We start from the raw sequence: 14,493 nt of genomic DNA on the forward strand, positions 1-14,493 counted from the left end.
ACAGCTGCCTGTTAACACCCTCACCCCTCAAAAATGGCATGCCGCAGGCTTACTGCAAAACAACAACCTTTCACCACAGTGGTTTTAACATGTGTTTACCAAAACACACACATCATGTCTGCTTTCACTGATTTTATAATCAGTCTGTTTTTGATCCCTGTACAGATGTGTAGAACGTCTAATGCCAGAACAAATGGCACCAGCCTATTACTCATGCAAATCCAATCACATTCAGATGTTTGGAACGATCAATATGGCCAGAGCATAGGGTCCTGGATCCCACTGAAGCACTCAAAAGTGCAATTGGCCTCAATACCTGAGAGGGAGACACACCCATAAACTCAGAAATTCACAAAGACACAGTCCAATCAAGCGGCCTCTCTGGGCAGCCATGCTAATAGATCTGTGTCCATTACCTCACTCCTCTCTGGGCCTAATAGGTCCCACAGAGCTAATGCAGGCATTTTAGCTGCTCCACGTCCAAGTGCAAGTAATGACAAAAAGGTTTTCCTTTTGCCTTGTGGGACAGTCCTAACTTATTTCCATTTGCAAATACCCAGAGTATGTCAGTGTTTTGGTGAGTGAGAGTGTGAGTGTGTGTGTGTGTGTGTGTGTGTGTGTGTGTATGTGAGAGAGATAGAGAGAGAGAGAGAGTCTGAGTGTGTGTGTGTGTGTGAGAGATAGAGAGAGAGAGTCTGAGTGTGTGTGTGTGTGTGAGAGAGAGATAGAGAGAGAGTCTGAGTGTGTGTGTGTGAAAGAGAGAGAGAGAGCTGAAAGACAGACAAAAGCAGGGAGGAGCAGAGCAGAACTGGCACACACACATTTACTGACTCATTTTTGTACAACAGTTGCAACAGAGCTATTACAGAACCATCTCCTATTATCTGGTGAAAATGCCTTCCTTCCCCGTCTCCTCTGAATAGCACAAAACCTGAGCAAGTAGCCCCAGTGTTTTGTGTGTGGGACTCTAAATCCCATTACGCATCTGGCTTAGCTCTTTCCATTTCCTGCTTTCCAGGGTTTGTCCCAGAACACAGACTCCCTTAATCGCATCATTAAGAAATGCAGTGTGTATGCTTGTGTGAGAATTCCTGATGAGGAAAAGTCGCCATAACAATCCCAACTGATCACATAAACATGGAGCTCATTTTGAAAACACAAGGCCACACACACATGAAGGGTTTTCGCTGCGGAGATGGAGTCTATCTGTGCCCTGAGCTGGCACGCAGTGGGGGTTCAGTGGCAGGCAGGATGGCACACATGAAGGACAGACTTGAGCAGAAGTGACACAGGCTCGGCTGCCAACAGCATGCTGGCAGGCCAGACGGGCAACAGTTAGTCCGTGCATTTGTCAGAGTGCTAAATGGAGGTGGTTCTATTCTAAAACCTGATAGTATCTTTAGATGAACATAGTGGCTTTCAGGCACAAAAAGGGGGGTTTGAGTTAAAATGCAAATGTGAGGATGTAACGAGCTAAGCAAAAGCTGACCGATCAGAAAACACATACACACACACACACATCCACACACCCACGACATTCGGAATGACCCACTGGAATTCTTTTAAATGTATTTGCTTTGAAAAGACAGATCAGAAGTCTCTGTGCCTCTGAGAAAATCAATCATGTGAGAGTTTAAGCACACTGTGTCATGTCATCGCCTGACCTTTCCAGTTGAATATTTCAGTTCCTGCCCAATGCGTTTGTGCTAACACAATTACACCAGGCTAATGAACAGAGCAGCGAGATAAAGTGCCCCTGAATGGCTGCCTCTGCTCCGCATCTCAATCTCCTCTAAAGGCTACATTTGCATCTTTAATAGAAATGAAATTCCTCATTAAATGTTCAGACAAGGAGTGAATTACGGGGCAGTTAATAAAGAAAATGGGGGAGAAAAAAACAGACTTAAATGTTAAGTATTTGCCCTTTCCCTATTGGCCTGACACTGCGTCCTGTCCCTACACTGTGCCAGAGAGACCCTTTCAGCCTTATGGGGGCGTAGAGACCAGCGTCCCGTCCCTACACTGTGCCAGAGAGTCCCTTTCAGCCTTATGGGGGCGTAGAGACCGGCGGCTAACGTCAGGCAAAACAATTACAACTGTAAGAGTAGCATGTGGTGCAGTTTTGGACTTGAGGGCTTCTCGTGGCCAGTTGAGCAGCAAATGGGTCTCTGGTGGTCCATCCCACACAACAGAACTCGATTCCGACCCGGTCTGCACTTCCTGGCCCCTCCATCTCAGAATCTGCAGGCGAGAGTGGAAGTGCTGGACTGGCTCTGGGGCGTCCCACCGGAGGGTTCGGGGTTGTCGGCGGAGGCGGGGTGGTGGTGGGGGGGGGGCGCGGGGAACGTGTCGGGCCCCCTACACATGGCGGCTTAGCGCGTGATCCGCTGGAAAACTGGAACCGGCTGCGGATGTGGTACTGATTAGCGGCGGGCCAGAGGGGGCTGAGGTATTCCAGCTATTCCCCCGCGTGACCGTGGGGAATTGAGTTTAGCATGACCTCCTGGCATGCCACTCTTTATAGGAGCAAATAAAAAGGGGAGCTGTTGACAGCATGCAGCAGCTTCCACTTGGGGCCCTTCCTTTGAGTGGTAATCCTATCGAAGGCATATTACCTCAATATGTTGGTGTCTTATCCTTTTAGCTGATGGCCTGGGTCAGGTCAAACTGGACGATATTTTTAGCCTGCATCAGTAAAGTCCACATCTGAGCTCACATTTTAGAAGCAGAAGCAGTCGGTTTCACAAGGACCCCCCTCCGTATTCATCCTGGAGGCTAAACGTTTAGAAACTGCTGACCATTAGCACCAATGGTCCTCTGACATAGAAAACGATGCTGCATCTGAATGAATTCCCCGTATGAGGGGCACAGCACATGGCATCACTCACACAGGTTCAAGGCTGGGGGACGCCGTAGGGGAGGGTGCTAGTTTGTACCCATCATGCGTACACAGCAGCTTCCGGAGCCTCAGTGAGTGTTATCCTGCAGGTGATAATGAAAGAGTGACAAGCCAAGGTCTAATTGCGAGGCATTAAAACTGATTCCGGGAAGGTCAACTCCCCCTGTGTGCGACCATTATGAAACGAGCAAATAAATGTCAGCTTGTGATGAGGCTCTGTTTGGCACGCTGATGTATTCAAGGAATAGCGTCATCTGCTATCAAACTAAACAGGATGCCACCAGTGACTGACAGGCAGACTATAAAACTCTTATAATGACGGAGGCTGGGATAAAGAATGGTACTGCTGCATGTTTACATTCATTCAGACTTTATGAGGGATGGTGTAAGGGAATAAGGTTGTGTTTATTGCCTTTTCCAAGTTATGGTGGAAAGTCCCCTTGTTTTACAGTCTGTATTTAAAAAGCTAATTCACACTCTTTTTTGACTTAACACAATCCTTCTGTTTCATCAGTCATGGGAAAGCATGGGCCGAACAGCCTTTTGGGTTCCCCTGGAATAAACTGTAGATTTGAGCCATTGTTCCCCATTCCCTGCTTTCTCTTCCTCTTTAGTCCCTGTATTGACTCGTCCGCAGACAAACAAGGACTTAACAGGAAAAGATAAGAATAGCTGGAGACTCCATTAAATTCCAAGGTTGGTTTTGGAAAAAATACATTATATACACAGTCAGACACTAGCCAACCTTCACACACATATACACACACAAACACACACACACACACACAGTGAAATAATTACAGCTGAAATGTGCATGGAACCATAAACACTTGCACTCTCCCCTAAATCGTTCACCGTTAATACAAATAACATTGAGTCAGCCTCAAGCGTTTGCACACTCGCTCGCTCTATCTGGTGTGCAATCACTCAGTCAGACTCGAGCACTTGACAAACACACGCACGCAGCCCGATAAGGACCAGCGGCATTGTCCCCTGGGCTCCTCTGGCCCTGTTGACTGTCCATTCAGGCATTCCCCCGGCCACCACACAAGAGGGGTCAGGGGGGCCATGAGAACTGGGGCTGGGAGAGAGGACTTGGCCGGGCCACTGCTGGAGAGACCTCTTCAGCAGCCGCGCTTCAAACGGCCTTCTCTTATCGTGGCATGTGTTGGCGGAGACAGCGCGCATAGTGCCATGCCTATCAGCGGGGCGGTGGCAGCAGCGGGCGAATGCCGAGCTGGAGAGGATCACGCTCGCAATTATGCGCTGACCTCAGTCACTGGGACAGATGCGACTGTTGTGGCCGGCCCGCAGCCGCTGTTGCACTCAGTCACTCCTTCGACTCGCAGACACGCATGCACACGGTCAAAACATCTGTCGGCAGGGCGAGGAAATAAAGGGCTCCATTAACCCGCTCCTTTCTCTTCCTCCTTCACTGACGGGAATATGTAACACACACGCGTGCGCGCACACGCAGGCAGACGCAGGCAGACACACACACACACACACATCCACTGTGAACTCGAGCTAGGAGGCCACGCTGACAAAGAGGGATCTGTATATCACATTGGGCGCAAATCCCAGCAGCATGACTGTCTACTCCAAAAGTGCCAGGCAGTATTCAACGGAGCTTTCAAAGCTAAAACATCTGTCCTGCTCCACAGAAGCCCTCGGACTAGCCGGACAGCTGTGTGTGTGTAGTGTTGGCGAAGGTACTGCTCGCCGCCATACATCAAAGTAACGAGACACGTCTGCTCTGAGAGCAACAAACACAGCATATTAGAGGTGCTCCAGTCTACTGCGGCTGCTAGACCTTCACTTTAGGGGCTCACGGAATGCATTTGCAGTTCAATGGCAAATACCACCCCCGGCACATGCACATGCTCACACACAAATGCACAGCAGCACGGCATGGGTCTGGGTCAGCTCCAATGTGTAAAGTGAATGCCATCAGCAGAGGAATGCAACCTGTGACCCCGCGCTCACGACCCCATGATGAGAGAAGCCCCCTCATTGGTCTGGCAGAGTAATCATTTCCAGAGCGCGCCACTGCAGGCGTGAGGGAGGAAGCTCTAGAAGAGAGGGGGAGGGGGAGGGGGAGGGGGAGGTGGTCTTCCCAGCCTGCCGGGCAGCGGTCTGCACAAGCCGGCTCTGCTAAAGAAATCACCGCACTGGTGATGTTCCACAGAACAAGCCGTGTTCCGTACCTGCGTGAAACAGGCACCAGGGAGAATGGGGGAGGGCGATTTAGAGGCCAATAAAAGAGGGGGAGGGAAAGCAGAAGTTTCCACACAGTTCTGCACAAGAGGCACATGTGCAGGGATTTAGCTCTTGTGGGGGGGGGGGGGGGTTGTTTGTTTTCAGGCAGTAAACTGAGGAAACTACACCAACAGTTTACAAGACTGGAGTGATATTAAACTAAACCATACATATTCACACTTTCATTTCTGCTCATAGGCTATATAAAATCAGGAGATTTTAGGTGAGATAATAAAAACAGTTTAATTAAATCCTGAATGCACTGTGTGTGTCTGGGCAACAAAAATCCATCTGGAGGGGGATGTGGATTTCAAAGCCTTCTCCATTCCACGAGTTATCAGCACTCGTCACTTCAAATAAGCACGGTGTAACATAGCAGGACCGCACCGCAAGCTTCGCCTTTCATCAGCGGCCGCCTGGTGAGCTGCGGGTCACGGGGCCAACGCGGGGTGGCCGAATGTGTCATGTCACCTCAGACAATCACTTCACCCTCCTGCACGCTGACAGGAACTCGGCGTCAAATGTTGTTCTTCTGGCAACACCAGCAGCTCAACACAACAGATTGGACTCGCAGGGAAACTGAACTCGCTGCCAGAATCCATTCTGAGGAGAATTCTTCCAACCGAGTGGATCGAACAGCACATTTCCCCAGTCCACTGGTCCTAAAATTAGTACTGATTAGCAAAAAGCTCTGCTTTGACTACAGCTTTGTCAAATATGTCAACTCAATCTCAGTCAGGACAGCCTCATTAAAATGTACATGGAAAGAGATTTTTTATTTCCCAAGAAACATTTTATGGACCCTGGACCAAAACCATAGTGCGGGATCCTTTCCTAACAGGCATGGCCCAGACTATGAAGAGATGCAAAGCATGTCTGTTCTCCTTGTGCAGTAAAACTGTGGTATCACCACTTCCCTCCCACTGAGAGATCAATACTCCCATTCAGATCTTTTAATGGGGTATTAATTAGGAGATTACAGCCCAACAGTCAGGAGCATCAACCACTTGGCTCTATGCAGAACCACACACTGTGTGCAGACCGCCAGGAACCTGCACAAGCACATCAGCGTAGCGTGTTGCTGGGCCTGAGCAGCATTCCTAATGACTAGCAGACAAGCACATCATCAGGAAGATCTGTGTTGCACGTCATATCTGAGACGTGAGAGCAGCGGACTCCAATTAATATGAGCCAGGACAAATGGCTTCCATAATCTTTTATTTGAGTAGGCCCACTGGGTTGGTCAAGGCTGGCCTGTGGGGCAGCAAAAACGCGTCGGCTCTCTTGAAAGCAGTGCAAATCCAGTGCCCAACGCAGGGGCACACAAATCCCCTTTGGCTGCATCCAGCAGTGTTTGTGAGATCTCGGCCCTCGCTCTGAAGTCCGCCAGCGACGCAGGGAGCGGGCACCTGAAGCCGCTGCCGCTTGGCCACAGACGCAGGCTAATGAAAGTCCCCCTCCCACCCTGAGGAGGGCAGCACACAGGGAGCGCCTGAAACCTTTTGTTCCACATTGTCGGTCCCCGGGGGGGCCCAGCACGTCTCCTGTGCTGCACTCTCTATTAGTCTTACTTACAATCACAGTCTATGCTTCTGCATTATTAAAGCAGCCTCTGCACACAGACCACGGCAGTCGGCAGAGCTGCTCCGCACATACCATCTGAACACTCTCAAAAGACTAATAACCAAAAGGTACCACATAGTAGCAGTAAGTAGCATAGTAAACACAGACATATAAACAAAAGCCAACAGCAGGATAGACAGTCACCAAATAGTAGGTAGCGGTGCTAACAAAAGATCAGCACCACAGCCTTGTGAATGCTGGAGAATATAGACACACGGCTGAGTTTGTGTGAAAACAGAGAGCCCACGAATACACGAACCACCAACGCACCATGCAGACGCACGAGAGCAAGCTCTATGTGCCTCTGTTCTCATTAGGACAGCCGCTGCCTGGAGGGAGGCTTCCTTGGCTAGTCTCAGCTGAGAGCCCTAAATAAACAGTCTTCAAAACAAAATTTAGGGGAAAGGGAAATAATGTTAGCCTAGGAATTTGTGGACTGAATCTGGCTGTGCCATTCTCGCTCACAAAAGATTGGCAACACATGAACACAAGCACAAGCACACACACACACACACAGAAACACACTCACTCACACACACACACTCACTCACAAAAAGCTGTGGCTGGTTGTAAAAGAAGAGCTCAGACAGCAGATGGCTGATAGCATTGATCTGGATCCTTGCACTGATAAGGGCAGTACGATACGCTGCTCCAGAAATGGAGAGCTGGCCAGATGCGAGGCTTACACCCCGTACTTGAAACCTGCAAAAACTCACTTCAGAAATGGGCTGTTGGCTGTTTTTCTCATAATGAGCTTTGCTAATACCAGTGACACAGAAGGGATTCTGCATCTGCTGTTTACAGAGAACGCTATCCAAGAGAGAGGGTAGACCCCAGAGAACGCTATCCAAGAGAGAGGGTAGACCCAGAGAACGCTATCCAAGAGAGAGGGTAGACCCCTGAGACAGAATATACCGCCTTCAGTTTTTTACAGGTAAATGGACGAGACTGAAGGTCAAAAAGACACACTTCATACATGGGACAGTTATCAAAACGAGTCACAGACTAAAAACAAAATATGGCCTCAAGGCACCCGGGCTGCATTTATGGGGCTATCATACCACCTCAAGGTTACAGAGCTGCCTCTTAATCAGTCAGTCTGACAAAATGGGCTGCCTTCACCCTGCCATATCTACACGTGTAAAAATACACTCTACAAGAACCGTTGCTATTTTGAAATTCAAATGTGCAAGGAATCCTTGGTCTTAATCAGCAGGATTTTTCACATTTTTGTCAAGGCCTTTGCTACCCAGGTGAGTCTACACGCTAGTCGGCTAAGGTGACCAGGAGGCACCAAAGCATTAGTCAGCAGGCGTGCTTCTCCACGAGGGTGTGGGGAGAGCGGTTTTATCTTCAGCCAAGTACAAATGTTTTTGGAGAGAGAGAGCGAAAGAGAAACCAAATGCCAAATCTTTATTAGAAAAGAGGACACTGCAGACTTGACTAATTCCACAGTGAGAGAGAAAAAGACCTGCACTCCTCTACAAGTGGTACTGATCACACATGCACATTTTGTTGTTTACACAAGTTCAAACGTCATCTTTAATATCACTTGCCACTGACTCCATCAGCAATACAGCAAATACAAAAACAGTCAACATAGCCAAACATAGCCAAAGCACAGATGCATATAATATTGCTGACACTATTTGTGTTTCTATCCATTCAGTAAACAGGTAAAGAAAATGCCACAACAGATGAGAGACACGGGCCTTATTGTGATTGCTGATGGTATTACATCTATCGTTTCGCCAAAGAAAGTTTGGACTCAAATGGCTTCTCTGTGCTAGAGTACTGTAATCAACACCGTTCGTAAAAGTCTACTGTTGTATCACACAGAAGCGATGTATTGAAGTATGTGTATCGTCAAGTCACGTACTTCCCCAGGTATACATTCGAGGGCAGATGAGTTTATAGTAAAAAAAAAAAAAAAAAAAAAAGGAAGAACGAAGGAAGAACATTAAGCATTTTCGCTTAAGTTAACGCTTTACAATGAAATCGGAAAACATTTTTTAAAAATGTATATTATTAGTGGTCGCTTCTGGGTAGCTCCTGCTTATTTTAATGGTCTAAGAATTGAGCAAGCAAGCATTCTTTAAATCTACAGGGGTATTGTGTCGCTTGAAAAATACTGTAACAACAGCACAGAGCGCGGGAACCCTGCATAGCTGTAACCTGCTTTTGTAACCATCTGTCCATGTGGGCTACTAGAGAACGTTAAAACATGCAGTCCCATGACTAGTGCAGGGCGAAGAGACACTATAGTGATAGCTCATTAAATATGAACTCTGGCAAGTACATTAGGCATGGGACACATCAAGCCTAGATCAACGCAATCTATATGGCACTGGAAGGTTAGCCTCACGACAGACATTTGCGCACTAATGTAGAGTACTGGTACAAGCAATAAGTTGTTTTAGGTCGTCTTCATATGATAAAATATTGAGACATTAGGCTCGTTGTTTGATAGACTTTGTTTGTTGTTCTTTTCCTGAAACCAGTATGCAGTCATGAAAGCAATCTTCATAAATTATTGTGACTGACCATTTTGACCATAGAACTTCTCCACTGTAAGGGGAACACAGAAAAACACTAAATAGCCTATAATTCTTCCGCGAACGCGTAAAACACACCTGAGGTCTGCCTGTTAACAAGGAACGGTAACAGCTATGAACTAGACTTAATGCACACTGATATGTTATTAATTTTACAAAATAGTAATATTATCAATTAGTACTAACCAGATAATGTCTCATAACTGCTAACGATAAAAATCACTCATGGCTTTATTCTAGCGTTTTACCACATAGGCCTATACATTGTCATGTTTGTGTTATTATTAATGTAATGAATGAGATTAGTCAGTCTGACGGACACTGTTACATGAGGCTGTGATACGTTGGCTAGGTAGACTATTGTAATGTAAACTAAATAGGAGACACATATAACCACGAAATTAAATGTGATCAAAGACGAAAGATTGTTCAATTAAAGTGTGGATCACATTGAACATCTGGATAGCAAAGCCAGGAGCTGTCAATGAAGGCATTGTCAGGTACGCTGACCTAAGAATTAAACACTACGTCTTCGTAAGGACAGCACAATGATAGTACAGACTTAGAAACATAGATAGCCGACTACTTCAAGTAGATTTGGTCCAGTTGTTTCAAACAGGCTACCCCTACGCGGAATAAAGTAGGTTTGTGTTTTGTCGGTTTTCTTTTCCAACACGTTCCCGGTCAAAAGCTAACATACTGTCTGGACAGAAATATGTAAATTTGACATGTATTAATTGGAGATGAGTGATCATGCCTACGCGCTGTCAAATTTATTTCCCAACATACGACAGACCAGCTCTGCCTATTCCACTGTCACTGAGACGCACAGCATTTTTATTACACCCTAATAAATGCAGCAAGAGTAAAATTCAGGCTTAACCGACGGGTAGCATACCATACGCGAATTCCTTTGAGGAGGTCCTTTAGTCTGTGCCGTACCCGTTCGATGTAAAACGCCTCTATATCATGCAAGCAGTTGCTGCCTGATACTTTAGTTTGACAATTAACGCAGCTCTAATGTTACTAAGTCCCCCTCGTCAAAAATAACACCCAAGTGTAAAACCACAAAATGACGACTCACAAAAATGCTAGTTTTTGTTTGTTTTCTTTTTCCCCAGACAAATAGCTCCCTAACGACCCATGGTTCCTTCCAAACTGAATCGTAACGCCATGCCATCAGGATAACCACATGAGCAACCAGGGAAGAAAACACTGGGAGACACCGATGGAATAGAAATTGGCTACGGTAAGGAGGGAGGGGGGAATACATGAAACTAACATTTCAAACTAAACATGCAGGTTTCCAAAAGTGAACTTGTTTAAAGGAGAGTGCGCTCTACTTACGTTCTGTCGCGATCATCAGTTTTGTTATCCTTGCCATGCTTTAAGTCTAAAACTCGCACACATTTTCACTGCAGCTGTGGCGTTTCACTAAACTCGTTGGCGGCTCCGCGCTTACTTTCGAGTCTGAGGTCTCCCGTGCGCATGAATGGAGTGGAATGCGGATTGAGCTCCCAGTGGCAACGCAGCCTCGTTCTGAGGACAGAGGATGTGCTGCGAGAATACACTTTTCCCTTTGGCATGTAGGCGGCGACGTGGCGCAAGATTGAGGAGCCTGGTTTCCATGCGCGACTAGGCTCAACTCTGTTGTAAGGGCGATGACACATCAAAACCTGTCGGCAGGGTCTTTCATTGCTGCGTACACCACCATGTAATCATGTAAAAAAACAATTTATTACCTATACCCTGTCCACACTATTCTAATCTAAGCAGTAACAGCAGAAACCCTTCTAGAAGAAAAAAAATGTATGCATGTGAAGAGACTGAGATCTAAAGGTACTCTTAGTTTATTTGTTCTATTCTAGTTCTTAGTTATAGGCTAGTTTTTTGTTTGTTTGTTTGTTTTTAGAGTGTCCTGGAGGCCTGAGCTTTTTGATCTCATCACATTGTGGGTTGACAAGATTTCTGCAGACTGCAGCTTGGTCCTCAGGCATAAACACGCACAGGTTCACATTTCAGTCTGTACCATCCAAGCAACCATTGACTTGGGACAAAATCTATGAAGTTTTGTGAAAATGACATGTCTATGGGGCAATGAGTGTGACAAATTCAATACCCAGAGGACAGGATGTTCGATGTAATGTACTAGTATATCAGGGGAAAAAGATAAAGTCCAATATGATGACCCAGTTTTTGAAAAGACAAGCTCTTCAGATCAGCAGTAGGCTACTGACCTATTTGTATTCAAGTTTGGTGTCCAAGTATTTCATCAGAATTACAACCTTAATATAGAAGTCATAAATTATACAACAATAGATAGAGGATACAAGTGAGGGATTTGCAATGGGGTCTGTCAGACAGTTTTAGACAAGCTCCTGCCCCATTTAAAGACTGCAGAGCCAAGGTCTGCCCAGTCCCTTGCACTGATCCGCACAACACGAGCAGCCTAATAGCCACACATGCCAGTGAGTGGCGGACTGCAGCCAAGATGTCTCCTAATAACCCTTCTGCAGATTACCAGCCATAGCAGCATGCATACTCTCTGCTGCAACAATTACTCTCTATTTTATCACATGTTCCTACATTGGCATAAGCTTTATCAGCATGTCAGTACAGAAAGAAATATAGGAGAGAGGCCGCACTATGCATACATACTCTTTTATTTGCAGAAAGAAATAAAGTGAAGTACAGAAAGAAATAAAATGAAGAAATTAGGTTGAATTAGATTGAAAGAAAAGGCTCATAGATCTAAGTACTCAGATTTACGTATAAAAAAAATTATATTTGAAAGTGACAATGGTCTTTTCCTGATAAGGTCAGGAATGGTCTTCCTACAAGACCTTTTGCCTTTTAAATGAGAGCATGGACTGAAAGCATCTGGGAAATTTTGATTGAGGTGGAGTACAGGGCAGATCAGGGTTTCCATTAGGTCCTGATCTACTTAACAACAAATAAACTCATAAACATATGGTTATGAATCTAACTTTAGGTCTCTGAAGTAGAGCACGAGACGTTAACCAATGGGAAATCATTCTCAGTTGTGGTCATCAATGTAAACCAGGGGTGTCAAACATAAGGCCCGGGGGGCAGAGCAGGCCCGCCAGCAGGTTTCATACGACCCCCAAGAGGTTTTGGGTAGGAAGGGAAAATTAGAAAGAAAAGATATTCACATCCAGCTGTCTTCAACAATTTGTAATAAGCAATTTCTGTGATAAATTTATTAAACCTAGAACTACAAACCATCCTCAGGAAGGAAGAGGCCAAAAAACGGACAAATAAGTAGCGTGTTTCAAGAGAGAAAGAGGAGGATATGACGAGTAAATGATTTGTCCTTGTTTGCTCATGAGTGCTGTAGCAAAGGAGTATATCATCTAACAACACTCATACCAATGCAGAGAAATGAAAATGACCATGTCAATGACCGCCCCCGTGAGGTCTCATTCCAACAAATCCGGCCCACTGCCTGATATGAGTTTGACACCCCTGATCTAAACCAATCTCCAGTCACCTTTCTCAGGGATTTTCCACTGGCCACAGCCAATATAAGGTCCTCTATAGGCATTCTGAAGTGATCCAATGGACCTGCTCCAGAGAGTCAATGAGACTATAGTTAACGTCTCAGGTTGTCTTTCAGAGAACTGTGGTTATATTCATAACTATACGTTCTCTTTCTGTTGAGTTCTCTTGACAATAATCAATGGAAACAACAACACCCCAACAGTAAGCTGCGAGCACCGTACAAGCAGCGTTCTGAAGAGAGCTAGCGTCCAACCACAGTAAGATGTGGCATCAAATGGGAAAACACACTGCCCGATAGCTTTTGGCTGCAGGCCAACCCATGTTGCACAAGCAGAACATAGACAAACGCATGCATCTGACTGACGTGGACTGTGAATGAACACTGGCAGCTCACTAGCACTGGGGGGTTACTCGGTCGCAATGCTGAGATGTACTAGCAACGGCCAGAGTGTAGAAGTAGATGAAGGTGTTTACCGGAAGCCCCACTCACAGCCCAGCAGAGCACAGCAGAGGCCGAGTAGCCCTCACAGCCCACACCGAGTAGCCCTCACAGCCCACACCGAGTAGCCCTCACAGCCCACACCGAGTAGCTCTGCTGCCCACACCGAGTAGCTCTGCTGCCCACCGAGTAGCTCTGCTGCCCACCGAGTAGCCCTCACAGCCCTGCTGCCCACACCGAGTAGCCCTCACAGCCCTGCTGCCCACACCGAGTAGCTCTGCTGCCCACACCGAGTAGGGATGATCCCTGGAGTTCCTGCCCAGTAGAACTTTCGGTTAAAGCGTTACCAAACTTTCTCTCCTGAGCAGGTTGGAGGCTACGTCTTCTAGCGTGGGTTGAGGTCTTCCTGATCACTGAAGAATGCCAAGAGGACTAGGTTATCGTGGTGTGGCCTGATGTATATACAAAGTGGCCTGCAAAAAATCCCTGAGATGGGTGATTAGTTCAAATCGATGATGTCATCCGAGAAGGACAAGGACTTCCTATTAATTAACATCAAGTGAACTTGACAAAAGAAAGAGTAGTACATATATCTTACTATATGAGGGAGTTTTGTTGCAGTTATTGCATTTATTACAACACAACACATACAACACAACCCAGACATCCTCTCATGGCTCATGGGGTTCTTGGATGACATTAAACACAGTATAAGGGGGGTGGCAGTTTTATTTGAGAGCCACCAGCCTTTACTGTAGGTGCTGAACTTGAGCCCATCATCCCGGATGGGGGACTTCTCACCTGCATGTCTGCACAATTTCCAGAGTGCACACGGCTGTGTCCATCTGAAGCCCCCATTCTGCCATGTTCTCAGGAGCTGTTTGATCTGACCAAGTGCATCCAGTGCTCAAGCATGCACTGGGCTGGCTTCTGATCAAAGCCTGTCCCCAGGCCAGTGGAGTCCAGATGGAGACAATAAAAATGTGATGACATGCTGGCTTCCTACAGGTCAGTGACAAGGAAGGGATTACAGAGGAGAGTTTCACAAGTGTAGCACCGAAGAGTTCTAGAACTTTGCCTTTTCCTCATTCCATTAATGATTCTTGACTGTCTAGTTCTTCAAAGCACATCTCAAGACCTTTTTGTTTAATGATCACTTCTCCTCACACCCAACACATAGCTCTATCTTTCCTGCT

At 46.4% G+C, this 14,493-nt stretch overlaps 1 protein-coding gene across 3 annotated transcripts in view; it reads right to left on the reverse strand.

Annotated features, from left to right (window-relative positions):
- The window catches only part of plxna1a (plexin A1a), a 162,012-nt gene extending 151,219 nt beyond the window's left edge, over positions 1-10,793 (reverse strand). For all 3 annotated transcript variants that reach the window (XM_076275564.1, XM_076275563.1, XM_076275565.1), the window contains exon 1: positions 10,684-10,793. The gene's annotated coding sequence lies outside the window, so the exon portion shown is untranslated. The remainder of the gene's footprint in view (positions 1-10,683) is intronic.
- Positions 10,794-14,493: the final 3,700 nt, after the last annotated feature.

This window comes from Alosa pseudoharengus, unplaced genomic scaffold, assembly GCF_046254945.1.
Source record: "Alosa pseudoharengus isolate Yale_2024_CS ecotype anadromous, Long Island Sound unplaced genomic scaffold, YU_APseudo_1.1 YU_APseudo_1.1_scf_9, whole genome shotgun sequence".
In the NCBI taxonomy this organism is placed as follows: domain Eukaryota; kingdom Metazoa; phylum Chordata; class Actinopteri; order Clupeiformes; family Clupeidae; genus Alosa; species Alosa pseudoharengus.